We start from the raw sequence: 21,808 nt of genomic DNA, 5'->3' as shown, positions 1-21,808 counted from the left end.
AAAATTGTTGTTAAAGAGTTATTATTTGTTAATATAGGAGATTAATATATTTTGATGTCAGGTTAGGTAGGTAAAGTGACAGTTTGAGTTTATTTCGTTCACAATTGTGATGAAAGCATGTCTTCCAGTATTTTGCTTACTAATTAGTAGAGCAGACAACTTTACAACTCTTAAAATTGAAAATTCTTTGCTTTTTCGGGTGGTTCAATGATGCCGCACTCACTGTATTCACATGATATTCACAACAAAAATTGTTTATAATAAATTTATGTAAGAGTTAAAATTCTTTATCACATCGGAATATTGAAGTTGGCACCCTAAGCTAAATAAATCACAAGTTCACTAATTTTTAAAACTTCCTATTTCAAAAAAAAACTTGATTATATTTCCACAAAATTTTTTGTTTTGTACGTGAAAATCATTTTTTTGGTTTTTCTTTATAAATAATAAACCTACGTGTCCTAAATTTTTGGACATAGTTTGTTTCAGTAAAACTAACTTATATATTAAGGCTGTTTTCGGCGTTCACCCGGTGTTAACACCGAGGTAAAGAAAGTCCAATCAGCAATAATATTTATTAACATTCTGTTGGAACTATCCAATGGGAATTAACTTGGTGTTAACACCGAGTGAACGCCGAAAACAGCCTAAATAAGAAAAAATTTCACTCAGTCATTTCTCAGAAAATTAAAGTGGTTCACTGTTGACGCTGGTTCAATGTAGCCTACTTTTCCCTATAGTAATTTATTTATTTGAACCAAAATTAAATTTAAAAATATTTAAATTTTGTTAAACATCTTTAATTGGTAACATGTGTTGCTATCATACTGCTTTACTTCGGTCATAGGCGAATAAATAATTATTTATTGTTGAGAATAACATTAATATTTTTCAATAAAATTTTCTCATGATAAAAAATATTATTTTTTTACACATGAATAACAATTTTTAATCTAAATAAGTAAAAATAAAATAATGTTAATATTTTAAAAAAATTTTAATATAAAATCTTCCATTAAATTTTAAATCAAAATAGTTTATTACAAAATTTAATTACAGATTGAATATAATATATTCAAGAGAGACAAGAGATAGAAATATTTACATATTTACATACCATTGATCGGATAGATGTACTGATAAGGGAAATACTTCGAACCTTACAAGGAATAACCTTATTTCCTTCGAGGCCTTATCCATCGTGTTTTCGTAGTGAAAAATAAGCGAAATACTTCGGACCTTACAATAAAATTCACTACCAAAACACAATGGTTAAGGCCTCAAAGGAAATAAGGTTATTCCTTGTAAGGTCCGAAGTATTTCGCTTATCAGTACATCCGATTAATAGCATATAAATACTCCTCTCTCTCTTGTCTTTTTCTATTGCGGATAAAATATTTTGAATGCGAACCAATATACGGATAAAAAAATACGGGGGACATTAAATTGAAAAATTAGGAATCAAGCAAAATCATTATAATGCAAATGAACTTTCCTCGATACTTTTGAAAATTTTATCTGAAATAAATTTTTTTAATATAACATTTTCCAAGTCTACGAGAATATTATTTTATTAATTTTATTAAATGCTAGCGACATATATCTCGCTCGCTCGTATATGCATTTATTGATATTTATTTAATTATTTACTTTTTTAAAATTGATAACGATATAAATTTCGTTCACATAATATTTTCTAAAAGTTAATAGAAAAGATATTTGAAATGAAATTAAAAATTGAATTTAAATGTTCGTTTCTATAATTTACTAATTTGTTAAATCCTTGACTCTCAGTACGTAGCCTAAGGATAGGATTCATCTACGAGACTTCGTTTGCTACCTAATTTCTGAGAACTGAAGATACTAAATCTCAATGCCGTTCATTATTCTCGTTTTATATTACTGCAGCACCTGCCTTATAAAAGTTCAATTAAACCGCATTTTGTACCAAGGAAATCAACACTTATCATTAACTAACGTATTATACTAATGCAAGTTAGTGCGGTATAATAATATATTAGTGGTTCTGTTAAATGACCAACCATTCTTGATAATGGTAACTAAACCAATGTGTATACCCTATTGTATTAGAGCATATTTCACGTTGAGCATTTACGAGCAAAAACTCATCTGACGCCATTATAAACAGTGCCTTTTTTATGAGTCCAAGTTCATTTGCATTGTTGATTACCAAACCACACATCAGTTTGCAGCTTCATATCGATATACGTATATAAAATGTATTAAAACAATTTTTTCTTATTATAATTCAGAAGCAAATTAACAAAAGTTAATAAAACATTTTTCGAAAATAATTTTTATATAAGGCTACATAGTTTTGATAAATAGCACCTGAGTGATTAATTTAGATAACTAACAATAAAAAGGTTTAGAAACTATTAAACCATTCTTTATTGAACAAAAATTAGATAAGATTAAACTGAAAATTGTTTAATGCAAAAAAAAATTTATATAATAGTCCTAAATAAATTAAGACAACTAAATTATTTTAAAGCAGTACTACTCAATTTTCCAAAATTATAAATTAATTTCGTATATTCAATTCTTTAATATCCTACTAAAATATTTAACTCCAATCACTTGGAATTAAATACAGTTGAATCACTTCACAATCACTTTAGAATATTCCAATCACTATATATTGAACAAGTTTGAATAATCAGGTTGAAGAGAAAAAATATTTAAGTCATCAGTCAATCACTAAAACTTTAAATATTTTTCTCACTCGCGGCTTCAGTTTTGCTCTTGCCAAAGTTTAAAGCAACTGACGCTTGAAAGCATCTTGAAAGACTTTTCAAAGAACATTTCTTATAGAAAATATATGAAATTTTCCTATATTTCCATCTTATATCTTAATCAGGGGCCGACACGGACACGAAAAAAAACGAAAATTCGTGTCGTGCCCGTGCCGTGCATTGGCACGACACAAATAACGCTTAGTAATTCGTGCCGTGCCTAGGCACGACACAAAGTACGTTTGGTAATTCGTGCCGTGCCAAGGCACGACACAAATAAAATTTTTTAAATGTGTTGTGCCAAGGCACGCTTTAAAGGCACGCATGGAATATTGTGTAGAATCTCAAAAGCAATATTGAAGGCACAACACGATTTAGTAAGTGTAATTCGTGTCGTGCCTTGGCACGGGCACGAATTACCAAGCAAACTTCGTGTCGTGCCTAGGCACAGAACGAATTACCAAGCGAACTTTGTGTCGTGCCTTCACACGGCACGAATTACAAATCGTACTTCGTGTCGTGCCAAGGCACGGGCACGACACGAATTTTTCGTGAAAGTCCCTGATTCTTAATACAAAAAAATTTCACAAACTTTCTATCTAAATAAATTCATAAGAAAAAAAGAGTCCCGAAAAACTCATAAAATACGTCCTATTGTAACGAGAAACCTATAGTTCGCCATCCTAAAGCAAACAATATGTGGCAAACCTTTTAAAACGAAAGAATTCTTTTAAACATTTTATTTTTATATATAGAATTTAATATGAACTACAAATATTTTACAAAACATAATTGTTTAGCATAATATATTTATTAATAGAAATTACTGTTAGCATTTTATATATGAGGCATTTTACGTGAAATGTCCTAAGTTGAAATTTCAACTTCTTGAAAAAATTGAAACTCAGGGAATTTGTTGTTTTATCAAGTAGAAATGTGCCTTAAAATTTTTTTTCGAAAATTTAGAGGGGGTAGAGGAGGGGTCAAATTGAACAATTTTGTTAACACCGGTAACTTTTTGAATTTTTTCTGAACATACTTGTAATGGGAAAAATTTTGTACAATATGTTTCTGAAAGGTTTTTTCGTCCTCTTTTCAATGGTGAATATTATTTTTTAATATTTAAAAAATTGACCCAAATTATTGATAACTAATATTAAATTTTCAATTTCTCAAAAATCGGTCAATTTTTTTTAAATAAATTATTGCTAACGAAAGCTAAGGTTTTTTCCTGTCGGCAAATTTATATGCCGATAGGAAAAAACCTCAGCTTTCGTTTGCAATAATTTATTTTTAAAAAAGGGAACCAGTTTTTGAGAAATTGAAAATTTAATATTAATTATCAAAAATTTGGGTCAATTTTTTAAATATTAAAAAATATAATTCACCATTGGAAAGAGGACGAAAAAACCTTTTAGAAACATACTGTACAAAATTTTTCCCACTACAAGTATGTTCAGAAAAAATTCAAAAAAATACTGGTGTTAACAAAATTCTTCAATTTGACCCCCTCTCTACCCCCTTCAAATTTTCGAAAAAATTAAAAATATTTTTTGGGGCACATTTCTACTTGATAGAACAACAAATTCCCTGAGTTTCAATTTTTTTTAAGAAGTTGAAATTTCCACTTAGGACATTTCACGTAAAATGCCTCATATATAAAATGCTAACAGTAATTTCTATTAATAAATATTTGTAGTTTATATTACATACTATATATAAGAATAAAATGTTTGAATGAATTATAAAAATTTTGGGTCAATTTTTTAAATATTAAAAAATATAATTCACCATTGGAAAGAGGACGAAAAACCTTTCAGAAACATATTGTACAAAATTTTTCCCATTAGAAGTATGTTCAGAAAAAATTTAAAAAGTAGCCGGTGTTAACAAAATTGTTCAATTTGACCTCTCCTCTACCCCCTCCAAATTTTCGAAAAAAAAATTTGGGGCACATTTCTACTTGATAAAACAACAAATTCCCTGAGTTTCAATTTTTTTAAGAAGTTGAAATTTTAACTTATTTCTTATATGTAGTAAAAAATGAAAAAATGGAAAAAATTAAATTTTTATTATTTAAGCCACTCCAATTATTTAAAATAACAAAAATAATTTGTTTAAACATTTTTGAAATTAGATGTATAAGAATTTTCTTTTCATAGTTACATATTCTTCAATTTCTGAATATATATATGTTTTCGAAATTAAAGTAAAATGTAAATTAGTATCTTGATTCTAAAAATATTAAATACAAATATTAATAATAAAAATAAAAAATATTAATAATTTGTTTTAATAATTGTAAAAATTATCATTTGCCAGAAACATTTTTAAGTTAAGTTCATTTAAATAGAAAAAATTTAAAGATTAAAAAAATCGAAATTTTAATTTCTTTAAATAAAATTAAACAAAAAACAAATAATTTGTTTAAACAATTGTTAAATATTTACACAATACCATTTTTATATTTAATTATATTTAATTGTTTTTTGCGTAAAGTGTTGAAAAATGTAAAAAAAATTAAAATTTTGTTGGTTAAAGTTAAAAACATTGACAATTAACAATAAAAAATTGTTTCAACAATTTAAGAATTTATGAAATTAATACTGAATGTTTATATAATAATTACCTGATAAATTTCGGGTAAGAAACTCAATGAAATACACTACTGGTCAAAATTAAGAAACCACCCATTTTCAGGTGATTGGAAAACATTTTAAAACATAAAATGTATGGAAACTAAAATTTTCTTTCTTTTTATTTTTTGAGAGCTGATAAAATTTTGAAGAGAACAAGATCTTTTAAAAGTCATTTGGGCAATATTTTATTTACATACTTTTAATAAATCGTAATTTTCAATGTTTTAGAAAAATTTGAATAACTTCTAAAATAATGAAAGCTTTTTAATGATCTTAGACTTATTTTAAAAATCATTTGCTACACTATATAAGAATTACTTATAGGCATTAACGATTAATTTTTTTCTTAGAAAATGCAGGCCGTCAAGCTTGGACCAAAAAAATTAGAACAATTTTTCTGCACTAAAAACTAATCTAGAAAATATATAAAACATCATATGGTGTAGATTTTTCAAGAAAATTTAATAAAAAATACGTTTGGATTTTAAAAATTATTTTTCTGGTAATAAGATTGTTTCAAATTTTTTGAATTTTTTTGGTTCAAGTTTGACGGCCTGCATTTTTTAAAAAAAAAATTACACGTTAATACCTATAAGTAATTCTTATAGTATAGCAAATGAACTTTAAAATTAGAATAAGATCATTAAAAAGCGTCCATTATTTTAGAAGTTATTCAAATTTTTGTAATACATTGAAAATGACGATTTTTTAAAAATATCTAAATAAATTATTGGCCAAACGACTTCTAAAATATCTTGTTCTTTTCAAAATTTTATCATCTTTCAAAAAATGAACAGAAAAAAATTTTAATTTTAATAAATTTTATGTTTTTAAACGTTTTCATTCGCCTGAAAATAGGTGGTCTCTCAATTTTGACCAGTAGTGTACATATGTCAAGACTTTGTAACAGGGCAAATTCACTATAATAGGGGAGACATGCTCCATGAACTGGCTCTCTGTTTCACCAACATTCATAAGAATTAAAACCAAGTACATTTTCCTGTAGCTATTATTGTAAGTAATGATATCCTAAAAGGAATGAAAAAAAATTTTAATTAAAAAAGTTATAAACAATTTAAGTTTTATACGCCATTTTTTTTAAATTCAGTTTTTAGAGCTTGTATTAAAAAAAATATTTCAAGACCGGGATTTTATTGACAAATAGAAGTACTTTTAAAGGAATTATGTTAAATTGAAAAATGTAATTTTTTAATGCAAAATTTAGTAATTTCTTATAAACAAATAGAGTTATTTTAGTATTCCAAATCGAAAAATGAAATTCTTTTTTTACATTATCAATCCTCAAATTCTCAAGAAAAAGTACGTATAAAAAATGTTGGTATTCTCTAATTTTGAGCAAATGGCAAAAGTTTTGTTGTATAAAAGTATATAATTTTACCAGACAGACTGAGAAAGTCAGATAATTTATCCATTTGTCATATATTACAAAAAAAATAACAAACGAAAATGTTTAAATTATTTTCTATTTTAAATACAAACGATTCGTTTATGTTTTACAAAATTATCTGACTTTCTCAGTCTGTCTGGTAAAATTATATACTCTTATACAACAAACTATTGTCTTCTGCTCAAAATTAGAGAATAAAAATCCCTGGAAATTTCAAAGATGTGCTTTTTGATATTCGTGAGAAATTAATTTTTGAACTTTGCATCGCATGGCAGAGCTCACGCGTCGTATGTCTGCCAGTTGCTAAGTATTGATGTAAAAAAGACTTAAAACATTCAAGATGACAAGTTTAAATGGCTATCTTTGTACTTGCATCCTTGTTTTTTTATTAATTACAATTTATTATAAACATTGTTACTTAATTCCACACCACCCAGGTGGTAGAGTGTTTTTGGCGCGTTTTAAAAAAATGTGGTATCTCCTATAGTCGTAATCTACATATTGTTGTTCCTTTTAAAGTTTATTGTAATTTACCTACAATAAAAATTGCAATAATAAATGAGTCATTCCATTATATTATGATTAAAATAGTTTCCAACTAATTTTTAAAAATTATAATATTTTGCAGGAATGATTTTAAAGGTATTAGGAAAAAATTATATTTGAAATTTATTGTTTAAATAAATTAATTTAAATAATTAATTATTTATTTTCCAATAAAATATTATTGAAATTCAATAAATTCCCTACAATATTCACAAAGTTTTGTTGATAATGAATCATAAATATTATAACTTATAGGATTTAAATATTATATTATTAACTTCTGTATGATCTCTGAAGAACGAAATGAAAAGAATTATATTAAAATATTTATTACCTTTCTTAAAATATGAGTGTAAAGTGGAGAAGGTGCGAAAAAATGGCACTTTTTTATCAATTAGAAAATATTTTAAAAAGTATTGAAAAATTCTTAAAAGTGCAAAAAGATTTATTGATTCATGTTTAAAATTAGTTGATTAATTATTATTTTTTAATAAAAAAAAATAGTAAAAATATAAAAATAATAAACTGATAAAAAATTCGGCAGAATGTGCTTTTTACTCAGGCAAATTTTGCCTAAGAACAAAAGCAATACACGTAAAACAATTGTTTCTTTTAAAAAAAGGCAATTTTTGCCTTTAAAAAAGGTAAAAATTGCCTTAGTTAAAATTTTTGCCTTTTTTAAAAGAAACAATTGCTTTACGTGTATTGTTTTTGTTCTTAGGCAAAAATTGCCTGAGTAAAAAGCGCATTCTGCCGAATTTTTTTTTCAGTGTAGATAAAATATTGTTGGGAATCAACACTTCATTAAGAAACAAGTTTTAATGAAAGAATTCAATTTTAATGTTCCATTGATAATACAATTGTTTGTGGCTAGTGTATGAAAGAAAAGTAACAATATTCTTTATTTAACTTTAACTGTGTAATGATTTGTTTGTGAAAGTGTATCAATGTCTTTACTGTAAAAGGCTTTGCAACAGACTAACAGACCGTGCATCCTTCGGTTCCTTCCGGGTCCTCAGATTTTGGTGACGTCAGGGAGTGCAATAAACACTCAGGTAGATCCGAGCTCCGTGTGGTGTATTTGTGTTAGTATATATATTATTGTTGCATTTCAACACCTTTCCTCAACGATAATATGTATACAAATTATTGAGATTTTAAACCGCACTTCTGTGATAATAGTTGTAGTCGAATTCTGTTTAGTGGTTTTGTAAGCATATCGGCTTTCATCTCTTCTGTGCAGCAGTATTCAAAAAGAATCTCCTCCTTGCTTCTCAAATCCTTGATGAAATGGAATTTTGTATCAATATGTTTCGTTCTGTTACTGAACTTCTTGTCTTGAATCATCTTTAAACAACTTTGATTGTCTTCGTAAATTAGTAGTGTAGGTTTTGTTAACAAAAAATCTTGCACTAATTTTTTGATCCAAAGTGCTTCCTGACATGCTTCTGTTAAAGCGATGTATTCGGCCTCAGTTGAGGACAGCGCGACACATGTTTGTTTCCGACATCCCCAGCTGATTGTAGCATTAAAAAATTCAAAAATGTAACCGCTGTTAGATTTTCTGTCACTGGGATTTTCCGCCCAATCTGCATCGGCGTAACCAGTGATCTTTCTTTCTCCGTCAAGTCCACCCAATATTAATTCGTAGTTCTTTGTTCCTTTCAGGTAGCGAACAACCCTCTTTAGTTCCGTCCAATCCGATGATAAAGGTTCCTTGTTGTATTGACTGAGAATTGTCACACTTGCAGCAATGTCGGGTCTTGTGTTTATTGCCACGTACAATAATGCTCCGATGAGTTGCTGGTATTTTTCACTTGTATCCATTGTAGGTTGATTTTCTCTAGCTTTTAAATACCCTGTATCCAAAGGTATACCTGATGGTTTTGCATCCTCTAGTCCAAATCTTCTTATAATGTTGTCAATGTAGTTTGTTTGTTTCATGCAGAAAAATCCCTCACTGTTCTTTCTTATTTCAATTCCCAGGTATTTTTTTAAAAGACCTAGATCGATTAATTCAAAATTGGTTTTTAAAAAATTTGCTGTTTCATCTATTTTATTTATGTTTTTTGAAACAATTAGAAAATCATCTACGTGTACAACAATGTAAATGATTTCATTTTCAATAATTTTTGTATATAAGCATGGATCCGCTTTGCCTTGTGAAAAATTGCAAGTATTCAAAGTGCTATTTAATTTTTCGTTCCATATCTTTGCTGATTGTTTCAAACCGTAAAGTCCCTTTTTTAGTTTGCAAACCAAATTTTGCTGTCCTGTTTTTTCATATCCTTCTGGTTGCTGCATGTAGATAACTTCATTTAAATTTCCATTCAGGAAAGCTGTTTTTGCGTCAAAATGCTTTACTGTTAAATTTTTCTTACCTGCTAGGGCTAGCAGTATTTTTAGGGTTGTTTGTCTTACTACAGGAGCAAAAACTTCATCGTAGTCAGTTCCGAATTTTTGGGAAAAACCTCGAGCAACGAGTCTTGCTTTGTATCGTTCAATTTTTCCCTCCGCACTTTGTTTAGTTTTAAAAACCCACTTGCAGGAAACAATATTTGCATCTTTCGGCGCAGGTACGATGTCCCAGGTATCGTTTCTTTTTAACGCGTTTATTTCCTCGTCCATTGCCCCTTTCCATTCTTCTTTATCGTCACTTGTCAATGCTTCCTTCAATGTTTTAGGATCTTCTTTTAAAATAGTGAGTTTTGACGTAGCCGTATACCAATTTGGTGGTACACCTTTATTTATCCTTCCCGATTGTCTCGTTTTGATTTCATCGGATTTTTCTTGATTGTTTTTATCTTCTTCTAATTCTTCATTGCTGGTTTCTGTTGATGTTTCCCACATTTCTTCTGTTTCCTCGTTGATTTCATTAATGCTTGATGGTAATACAATTTCCGTTGGGTGTGTGCCTTCTATTGCATCTATCTTGTCAAGAAAAATCACATCGCGACTTATTTTTACTCGATTAGTTCCTTTTTGTAGAAATCTAAAACCTTTTGACTCTTCTGAATATCCGATAAAGGTTAATTTTTCTGCTTTATCATCCAACTTTCTTCTTTGTTCTTTGGGCACTTGGATGTATGCATCGCAACCGAAAACATGCAAATTTTTTACATTAGGTTTCTGGGAGTACCATAATTCATACGGAGTTTTCTCTGTTGCTCTTGTGGGGAGGCGATTCTGTAAAAAATTTGCTGTGCTTACAGCTTCGGCCCAATACTTTTTCTCTAAATTGCTGTCCAGTAACATACATCTTGCCATTTCCATTAGTGAACGGTTTTTTCGTTCGGCAACTCCGTTCTGCTGTGGAGTATATGGGACAGTATACTGTATTTTTATTCCTTGATTTGTCAAATAGTTTTGTAGGTCTGCGTTCACATATTCCTTTCCTCGATCCGACCTTATGCACTTAGGAATTCTGTTGTTTTGTGTTTTCACCAGTTCAAGAAATTGTTTAATACAAGTTGTTACCTCATCCTTAGTTTTTAAGAAATATACAAAACTAAACCTTGAGTAGTCGTCTATAATTGTCATTACATATCTTTTATTAGATGGGGTTAATGTTTGCATTGGTCCGCAAACATCTGTGTGAATGAGTTCGAGAATTTCTTTCGTCTTAATTATGTTTTCCTTTTGAAAAGGTTGTCTGGCCATTTTTCCTTTTATGCAGCATTCACAGATTTCTTTCCTTCCACAGTTGTTTATGGTTATTCCTGTGGCTAATCCCTTTACTGCGAGGTCCATAATTGCACTTGGATCCCTATGCCCAAAACGTCTGTGCCAGGCATGTTGACAATTGTCTCCATGTACCGCGTTTATTACTGTATGGGCCTTCTCAACAACCGTTTCCAACAAATATAAATCTTCCTTGCTTTTTCCTAAACGCGCACAAGCAATCACTTTTCCACTTTTTACAATTTTACAGTCACTGTCCTTGAAATTCACTTCAAAACCTTCTTTGTTCAGTTTTTTCACTGAAAGTAAATTTGATCCAAACGATGGAACATAGAGCACGTCCCGCACTTTCACTTTAATAACCTTATTGTCAACGATGCAGTTTAACATTCCTGAGCCTATACCTTTTACTTCACTTTTTTTACTGCTGTCCGCCAACTGTACAAATCCTTTAGCTTCCGAGTTAAATTCTGTAAAAAATTCCTTAGAACTGCACATATGACTTGTTGCTCCTGAGTCCACATACCAAAAAACATGCTTACTTTTTTCATTGACACCTAAACATGATTCTTTAAATGATGTTTCCTCTATTTTAGCTATGAATAGAAATTCATCTTCTATTTCCTGTTTCGCAGTCACTGTGTTGGCTTTACCTTGTGCTTCCTTTCCTGCTTTCCATCTTTTATATTGAAAACACTCCTTTTTGAAATGTCCCGGTTTTTCGCAAAAATAACATTCCTTTCTGGACTGATTTTTGAAGTTAGCTTTCATTGCAGAATCAGAATCTGTAACTTCTGCTCCTTGGCTTTCTTTACGCCTTCTGTATTCGTCAATTACTCTTCCTTTTACGAATTCAAAAGTAAAATCAGTCTCGTTCCTACATTCTAAACTAGTGGTTAAATTACTGAATGAGTCTGGTAAACTGTTCAGCAAAAGTGAAGCTTTTAACTTATCCTTTAATTCTTCACCTAGAGCTGCTAGTTTATCTACCAATATCAACATTTCCGATACGTGTGTCTCTACATCTCCACCTTCTGCAAGCTGATGTCTAAAAATCCTTTTGTATAGAAAAATTGTATTAGATAACGTTGCCTTTTGGTGGTGTTCTTTTAGCATGTCCCATGCCTCTCGTGCAGTCTTCGTACCTTTGATGTGCAATAGTTGATTGTCTTCAATGAGAAGACCAATTGTCGCACGTGCTTTGTCGTCCTTTTTTGTCCACGTTGAGGTCACAGGATTTGGGGCTGTATCCTTAATTACTTCCCACAGTTCTTCTCTTATCAATAACAACTCTAATTTTTGGCTCCATATAGAGTAATTTTCTCCGTCCAACTTTTGTACACTTGATCGAAGGAAATCCATTTTCTTCAGCACTTTAATAAAAGGGGGGTTGCACTGTAGGGTTGCACTGTACGCTGTTAACAGATCACATACACATGTAAGCTATTCCAATTCCTAAACTCACAAGTTTCTGTTTTACTGTTTTTTACTTTTCACTTTGTACACTAGGCTCTGGGCCCATAACCTGTTGGGAATCAACACTTCATTAAGAAACAAGTTTTAATGAAAGAATTCAATTTTAATGTTCCATTGATAATACAATTGTTTGTGGCTAGTGTATGAAAGAAAAGTAACAATATTCTTTATTTAACTTTAACTGTGTAATGATTTGTTTGTGAAAGTGTATCAATGTCTTTACTGTAAAAGGCTTTGCAACAGACTAACAGACCGTGCATCCTTCGGTTCCTTCCGGGTCCTCAGATTTTGGTGACGTCAGGGAGTGCAATAAACACTCAGGTAGATCCGAGCTCCGTGTGGTGTATTTGTGTTAGTATATATATTATTGTTGCATTTCAACAAATATGTTTTTAAAGTCGATCCGACAAATAACCTAATTTTGACGTTTTTATCAATTAATTACGAGAAAGTGGAATTGAATTGAATTAAATAAAAACTCACCCAATATAGAGTATTTTTTGTGAACTTTCATCATTTCTTATCACTTTTTTAATTTTTCCTTTAAATATACAAGAAATATTGAGTTGAAAGTACGCGATTTCTGAATTGTTGCGTACTTTACAACTTAATAACTCCGTTAAAGAAAAATAAAAAAATTTGGCACTTTCACAACTTCTAAATCACAACGAAATCTATACACTCAAAAATTTTCTTTTTGGTCCCGGGTCTAAATTTAATAAATATAAAGGTTTCAAATTTGCACACTTTTTCAGGTTAAAACTATTTATTTACTTAAAATTGAAGTTGGTTTTTAATTTAAACACTATGATCGGAACGTGATTTACAATAAAAAACAAACTTCAATTTTAAGAAAATAAATAGTTTTAGCCTGAAAAAGTGTGCAATTTTTAAACCTTTATATTTATTAAATTAGACCCGGGACCGAAAAGAAAATTTTTGAGTGTATAGATTTCGTTGTGATTTAGAAGTTGTGAAAGTGCCAAATTTTTTTATTTTTCTCTAACGGAGTTATTAAGTTGTAAAGTACGCAACAATTCAGAAATCGCGTACTTTCAACTCAATATTTCTTGTATATTTAAAGGAAAAATTAAAAAAGTGATAAGAAATCCTGAAAGTTCATCAAAAATACTCTATATTCGGTGAGTTTTTATTTAATTCAATAGTTCCACCTTCTCGTAATTAATTGATAAAAACGTCAAAATTAGGTTATTTGTCGGATCGACTTTAAAAACATATTTTATCTATTATTTTTATATTTTTACTAGTTTTTTTATTAAAGAATAATTAATGAACTAATTTTAAACATGAATCAATAAATCTTTTTGCACTTCTAAGATTTTTTCAATACTTTTTTAAATATTTTCTAATTGATAAAAAAGTACAATTTTTTCGCACCTTCTCCACTTTACACTCATATTTTAAGAAAAGTAATAAATATTTTAATATAATTCATTTCATTTCGTTCTTCAGAGATCAAACAGATTCATTTCTAAAAGTATCAATCTTTTTAAAAATTAGGCCGCAACGACTTTATTTGAAATATAATGGTCTGACCTTTAAAGAAAATTGAAATTAAACTACTACATTCGGAAATAATGGTAAATTAGTAAAACGACTTTTTATCGAAATTCAGAAAACTGAAATTTAGCTAAATCTCGAAAACTGTTCTACTTTCTTAATATTTGACTTCATATTCGGATTCGGGATCAAATTTTACATAAGAAATGACAGTGAAATGCCGCGGATCAAAATATTTGTAAACTAGTGTTATATTTAAAACACAAAAGCAGTATTATTATCTGAATATGTTTATGATTATGCAAAGGTCAAATTCGAGTACATGCTTCATAAAAGTAGCTAATGCCTGTACATGTTTACATATTTCATCTAGATAGAAAAACTAAGTAACATCATCATGCCCTTTCAAAGGACGTTCTAAAGAAATGTTATGTCTTTAAAGCGTCTCTTGGACATTCTTTTGTTTACAAAATTGGTTGGATTTGGGGTAGAGGTACGCACGTTGAGACGGGTTCTGTTTTTCAGCTATAATTTTTAACAAACAAAAACTTAGCGAAAAATTGAAAGTTTTTTTGGCCAAAACTGAAAAATTTATAGCTGATTTCTTAAACATGTTATTTTTTACCAAAAAAAGTGGTACGCACGTTGACACACCCATAGTAATTTATTTTAAATTGGAACAAAATTAATAATTACGTAAGATTCTAATTGTTTGTTGTTTACTTACTTATTTTGATGGTCTTATAGCGCAAAGAAAAAAATTATAACATTAAAAATTAACTTAAAGAATATAATCAAGAAATAAAATTTTATTTTGCACAAAATAATTAAGGGGACCGTACACAACTTTTGCGTTTTTTTCAACATTTATTTTTTCATAGTAAAATGTATCGAAATTCTGGGCTCTTTTCACACATATTAATACACATATTGAGGATTAAGAAAAAAATATTTTTTTATTTATTCTGCCCTTCATGGCGACAAAATGGCGTCTGAAGTGATTGTCCGGAAAAACTGGTTGACACGATATCTCTGCTTCAAAATGTCGGAAACAAAAAATCCAAAGAATTTCTTAAAATATATGTCAGTGGCTGTGGCATGAACCACAACCAACATTCTACATCTATTTTTAACCCCATTTTCTTACCGTTTAAGGGATAAAAAGGGGTAAAAAAATTCAAACCGCCGCCATTTTCTCATTTTTTTCAAATTCATTTTTTTTGGTTCAGGCCATAGCCACTGACATATATTTTAAGAAATTCTTTGGATTTTTTGTTTCCGACATTTTGAAGCAGAGATATCGTGTCAACCAGTTTCTTCCGAACAATCACTTCAGCCGCCATTTTGTCGCCATGAAGGGCAGAATAAATAAAAAAATATTTTTTTCTTACTCCTCAATATGTGTTAAGAGGTTAAACCACTCTAGAGCTTCAAAAAGAGGTTCTTATTTCAACATTTTTTTTTTAAAGAAAAGTTTAAAAGTAATGAGAAATATGTTTACATATCTCTATCAGGTACACTTTAAAGAGAAAAAAATATACTTTATAAATTTTTTTTTCGTTAAAAACTGTACATGTACATGTACGTGATGGAAACCCTTTGTAAAATGAATTAATTCGCGGCCGGAAAGGTTTTTGGTACAATTTTCATCCTAGAACAGAAAACAATTTTTTTTCTATTTTTACATCTCAAAAGCTAGAGAATGACGGAGGGGATTTTTTTATGTTGAATATTCTTTTAGTTATAAACAATTTAGTGCCTATTTTTTCAGTCAAAAACTCAGTTTTTCCATAAAATGTTCACCATTTTTGCAAAAATCGATTTAAAAAAAATCCCCTACGTCTTTCTCTAGCTTTTGAGATGTAAAAATAGAAAAAACTTTATTTTCTGTTCTAGAATGAAAATTGTACCAAAAACCTTTCCGGCCGCGAATGAATTCTTTTTACAAAGGGTTTCCATCACGTACATGTACATCAGCTGTTTTTAATCAAAAAAATTTAAAAAGTATATTTTTTTCTGTTTTAAGTGTACCTGATAGAGATATGTAAACATATTTTTCATTACTTTTAATCTTTTCTTAAAAAAAAAGTTGAAATTAGAACCTCTTTTTGACGCTTTAGAGTGGTTTAACCCCTTAATATGTGTGAAAAGAGCCAAGTGTTTCGATACATTTTATTATAAAAAAATAAATGTTGAAAAAACACGCAAAAGTGGAGTACGGTCCCCTTAATCTAAATCTTTATATTCGCAATTTTTACAGGTGAAGAACATGTAAAACGCTTAAGGGGACCGTACACCACTTTTGCGTGTTTTTTCAACATTTTGTTATCAGAGTAAAATGTATCGAAACATTGGGCTCTTTTCTCACATATTAACACACATATTGAGGAATCAGAAAAAATATTTTTTTATTTATTCTGACCTTCATGGCGACAAAATGGCGGCTAAAGCGATTGCCCGAAAAAAAATGGTTGACACGATATCTCTGCTTCAAAATGTCGGAAACAAAAAATTCAAAGAATTTCTTAAAATATATGTCAGTGTCTATGGCATGAACCACAAAAAATGAATTTGCAAAAAAAAGAGAAAATGGCGGCGGTTTGAATTTTTTACCCATAAAACGGTAAAAAATGGATGTAGAATGTTAGTTGTGGTTCATGACATAGCCACTGACATATATTTTAAGAAATTCTTTGGATTTTTTGTTTCCGACAATTTGAAGCAGAGATATCGTGTCAACCAGTTTTTTCCGGACAATCACTTCAGCCACCATTTTATCGCTATAAAGGGCAGAAGAAATACAAAAATATTTTTTCTTAATTCTCAATATGTGTGTTAATATGTGTGCAAAGAGCCCAGTGTTTTGATACATTTTACTATGAAAAAATAAATGTTTAAAAAAACGCAAAAGTGGTGTAGGGTCCCGTTAAAAATTGTGGATTTAAAATCAATTTTAATTACAGTAATATTTTCACACCGTGAGCGCTTTAACATGCGTACCACATAGACGGAGAGCTAGCGACAGTTATGGTCAAGGGATTTTTATAAGGCTCATATATGAAGGATAGGTTCCTTCTTCACTACTCTTTGCAAAAATGTAAGTCTGGCAGCACACATGCCCTGCGTTTTCACATATGAGACAGTTTAATATGTAGAAAATTTATTTTCATATTTCTAAGTGCCAGACCTACTTGATATAAAACCTTCATGCCTAAAATTCATAAAAATATTACTGCCAGAACCAAAGGTGGTCAGAAAAGCGTTAATCCGTTAATCGTTAATTAACTCCGTTAATTTTTTCGTTAACGATTTAACTTTTAAGTTAATTTTAAAAACAGTTAACGGACTTGTTAACTTCTGTTACATTTCTCTTTCGTTAACTAAGGTCCGTTAAATTTCTTTTTTTTTTGAAATTGTTACCCTATTAACAATAAGAATAAAGTCACAAAGCGACAGAAATTTAGTGAGAATCTCTTATGATTTTAGACTGCTTTTGTTATGATTGCAGACACAGAACATTAGACTTGAGTCATGTTTAATCAGAAAAATTCAAAAGAAGTCAGGTTTTTTATACAAAGTCGACACCCTCTTTTACCTGGAAAAAGGTCATCTGACCGTCATAAAATTAAAGGATAATCTTTTTATTTGTTTACGTTTATATTTATTTAAACATTATACTTGTTTTTCATCGACTTGAAATTTTAACGTTATGTTCTTATTATTTATACAATATATCCTTTTTAGAACTTAAGTTCAAAAATGATATTCTTTTTTATTTATCAATTCCGGTTTTCAAAATAGGTTACAGTTTGTTTAAAAAATGTTTTTTATAATAAATTTTAGATATTTGTAATCGTAAAGATTTTTAGATTCTGAATTTATATTCATTTCACTTTAAATGTTAAGATTGCAAAACTTTTGAGCAATAAAAGTCAGGTTGGAGACTCCCGAAGCTCATAACAACAGACCTACGATTCTATTGTGAAAAAAGGGATACGCACAAATTTGAAGATTTAACTGTACATTACATTTACCCACTATATTTCGGTGGGGGCTGAAAATAAAAAAGATGAATTCAATGAGAAATAATCAGATTTCATAATAATCAAGATTTAATAGGAGCATAAAAAACCCTTTAGTCAGAATTAACAAAAAGATTCAGAAAACGTCAAAGTAGTCACAAAACATTAAATTTTCTGACGTTTGCTTATTATTCCTGATTTTATTTTTAGCAGGGTAACATAATAAAAATATAATATCAATTTGAATTTATCACTCGGTGTTATTTAATAATAATGATGACTTTATCGATCACTCCGAGTCATGACTCGGAGTGATCGATAAAGTCATCATTATTATTATAATAAAAATATGTTGTCAAAACTTTAGTTGTTTATAAAAGGAAACATGTCTCTCTTAGATTTGATGTAAAAATTAGAATGCAATTACGAATTTTTTTTAATTGACGTTAACTTTAACGGTTAACTTCCGTTAATTTTCTTGTTCGTAAACGGATTAACTATTAATGAAGTTAACTTTTCTACTTAACGAATTAACAATTAACGACGTTAATTTTTAGGTTAACTGTGCCCACCTTTGGCCCAGAACTGCCAACCCCTGCCAATGATGTGCCAGACTCGTTGTTTATTAAAAAATAATTACAGAATTTCAAGCGTTTTTATAAGTCTGTCTTTTTTCATAGGTAGTATTCCACTCGTATATGTCACCATTAAAATGACAGACCGATATGTGCTGCCAGACTTACATTTTTGCAAAGAGGAGTGAAGAAGGAACCTATCCTTCAATTATAAGCCTTATAAAAATCCCTCGACTAAAACTGTCGCTAGCTCTTAGACTAACAGTGTCTCAACGAGCAGACTTTGCCGGTATTTTTTTAAAGCTTTGAAATTGTTTGTAGATATTAACGTATGTCTAAATTTTCGTCGGAACATTAAAGTAGAACCAATATTAATATGTAAATGTTATCCGCCCTTTTTTCTAACACTAAAAAATACAGTAATCAGAAATTCTAAAAAAAAACTTTTTTTAACTAAAAAATTGGTTCGCTCTAGTTCTACCGAAAAAACTGGAGTTATCGCGCTTCTATTGAATAAAAAGTTTGGTATTTATGATACGACAAAATGTCAATCAACTTTTTGGTACTATCAGTTACACAGGTTAAAACTCAATTTAAAAACATTTCGGAAACTTTGAAGAAAATGAAATATTATTAACACTTGCCTCGAGGTAAGTGACATTTTTAATGATAAATACATGTAATTTTTGGTAAAAATCACTTTATATATTTACAAGCTCATAAAAATTTACAAAAAATTTTCAAACGTTAGGGGAGATTGGGGTATTGTGGGCCACACTTTTTCTTAGATTAATATCTTATACAAAATTTTTTTTTTAAATTTTAAAAAATTTTGTGTCAGTAGGAGGTCTAAACTATCATATATCGTAGTCAGTTTACCAAAATTATCACTTATCTAAAAGAAGTTTTAGTTTTACTAAAGAGTGCACTTGTATGATTTTTAGAAATGTTGGGGAACCGTAGGCACTGCCTAAATTAAGTTCAAAATACTAAATAAGGATGAAATATATTTATTAAATGGTTAGAAATATTAAAAATGTTTAATTATTAGTTTAAAATTAGAAAAGAAAACGTAATAAAACGAAATTAATTGGAATCACAATTTCGACAAATAAAATAGGCTCAATTAATTACACATTTTAAGTGATCAGCTATATGGCTTGAATCGCAATGAATATAATTGTTTTTGTTAAATTACTATAACTAAGAGTGTTTTTAATAATATTTGCAATTAAATCATCAAAGACAAGCAATAAATACTTTCCCCAAAAAAGTGGCCCACAATTCCCCAAATGCTTCATTTTACAAAAACATTTGTATTATTTATTCATTTTAATTTGATGCAAAATTTCTTTTTGGAGTCAAAGTACAGTACCGGCCAAAATTGTCAGTCCACCCATTTTTGAAGGAATAAAAAAAATTTTTTAACATAAAATTTATAAAAACTCAAATTTTTTGGTTTATATTTTGAAAGACGATAAAATTTTGCAACGAATAAGACCTCACAGAACTTATTTGGACAAAATTAGTAGAAGATATTCTTAAAAATCGTCATTTTCAATGTTTTACAAAAATTTAAATAACTTCTAAAATAGAGGGTAAACTCTGTGAAGAGATACCAGGATGCACTCCCTTTGCGGAAGCTTCCTGCTATCTTGGAGAGACACATCGACCTCCACGTCCGAACATACATGTTCACGTGCCCTTGGATATCATAGACGTCGCATCACTGCTTCGGCAATGCTATAACGTTTATGTAACTAACGGAGGCGGTTTAGGGCCCATCCTGGCCAGATGGTAGTACCCTGTTAAAGCCCGATTGTCCCTCGACACGGGACAAAGAAATAAAAAAAACGAATGACATGGACAAAATCAGCTGACAAGCTATGAGGCAAATGTCTCAGACCAGTTCCTGGCTATTCCGGGAATTTTTAAAAGCCTGCGCCAAGGATTTAAGCGCCAAAAAAACGTCAGTCGTAACATCCAGGATGGCGTGACGGTTTTGGAAAGTGCGTTCGATATAATCTGTAAGAATTTACGTTTTATCCCCGAGCCTTTCAAAGACCAAAAGCTGCAACATCCAACTGTCGGAGCTCCACAGCAGACGGAGAGCACTACTGCAGCTCTGAACGGCGCAACGACATTCCCTAATAAGGCAAAAGGCGTTAATAAACGCCCCAGGGAAGGTGCAAGCCCAGATGCGAGTCCACAACGGGTGACTCAAGGCGGGAAGAGAATTAAGCGGAAGGACGCTCCACAGCTTGGTTCTGAGTCGCTAGTTGACACTAAAGAAGCGCCCTCAAATAGTCCTAGCAAGTCATATGCTGCGACAGTCTTGAAAGACGGAGCGGGCAATGGGGACGGCTTCAAAGTTGTTAGAAGCAAAAAGAAACGGGCTCCAAAAAAAAGCCCTCAGGCGATAAAAAAGAGTTTTCGAAGCCCCCTTTGAAGCTAAGGAGCACGAAAGCTGTTAAAATCACGGCAGGAGACCCAAAGTTGTATGAGGGTATCTTGCCGCTGATAAAAGCAAAAGTAAAACCTGAAGATACGGGTACCGTGATCTGGAAGATCAGGAGAACTTTTAGACAGGAAGTTCTCGTGATAGTGAAAAAGGGCGGAAAGACCTTAAAATTTGCAGAGGCAATGTCTTCGGCCCTGCATGGCAAGGCCGAAGTCACGCCTCTAGTGAATAGAAGGTCTTTACAGATTAAGGATTTGGATGAAGCCACCACAGAGGATGAGGTGACTTCAGCACTGAGAGAAAAGCTGGGTAAACCCGACCTGACGATGGAGTGTCGACTTCTGCCTCGCTACAGAGGAACAAAGGTTGCTCTAATCCGCTTGGCAGAAGCAGAAAGTGACATTCTGCTTAAACTTGGCAAAATCAAAATCGGCTGGATAAATGCTCCAATTCGCGAGCATGTTGAAGTAGCTAGGTGCCAAAAGTGCTTAGCCTACGAACACTCTACCCGAACCTGCAAAGGCCCCGACAGAAGCAAAAACTGTCGGAGATGCGGCGGAGAGGGACACCTCGCGAAGAGCTGTAAAGTTAAGCCGAAGTGCCTTACTTGGTTGGACCTGGGGAAGCCAGAAACGGATCATGAGTCCGGAAAGAGAGCCTGCCCGGTTTACAGGGAAGAACTGCAAAAGATTAAAAAGGCAAATCCTTAAAATTTTTGCAGGT

Source organism: Leptopilina heterotoma, unplaced genomic scaffold (genome assembly GCF_015476425.1).
Source record: "Leptopilina heterotoma isolate Lh14 unplaced genomic scaffold, ASM1547642v1 Lhet_91, whole genome shotgun sequence".
Classification (NCBI taxonomy): domain Eukaryota; kingdom Metazoa; phylum Arthropoda; class Insecta; order Hymenoptera; family Figitidae; genus Leptopilina; species Leptopilina heterotoma.
Note: the sequence above shows the minus strand (reverse complement) of the source record.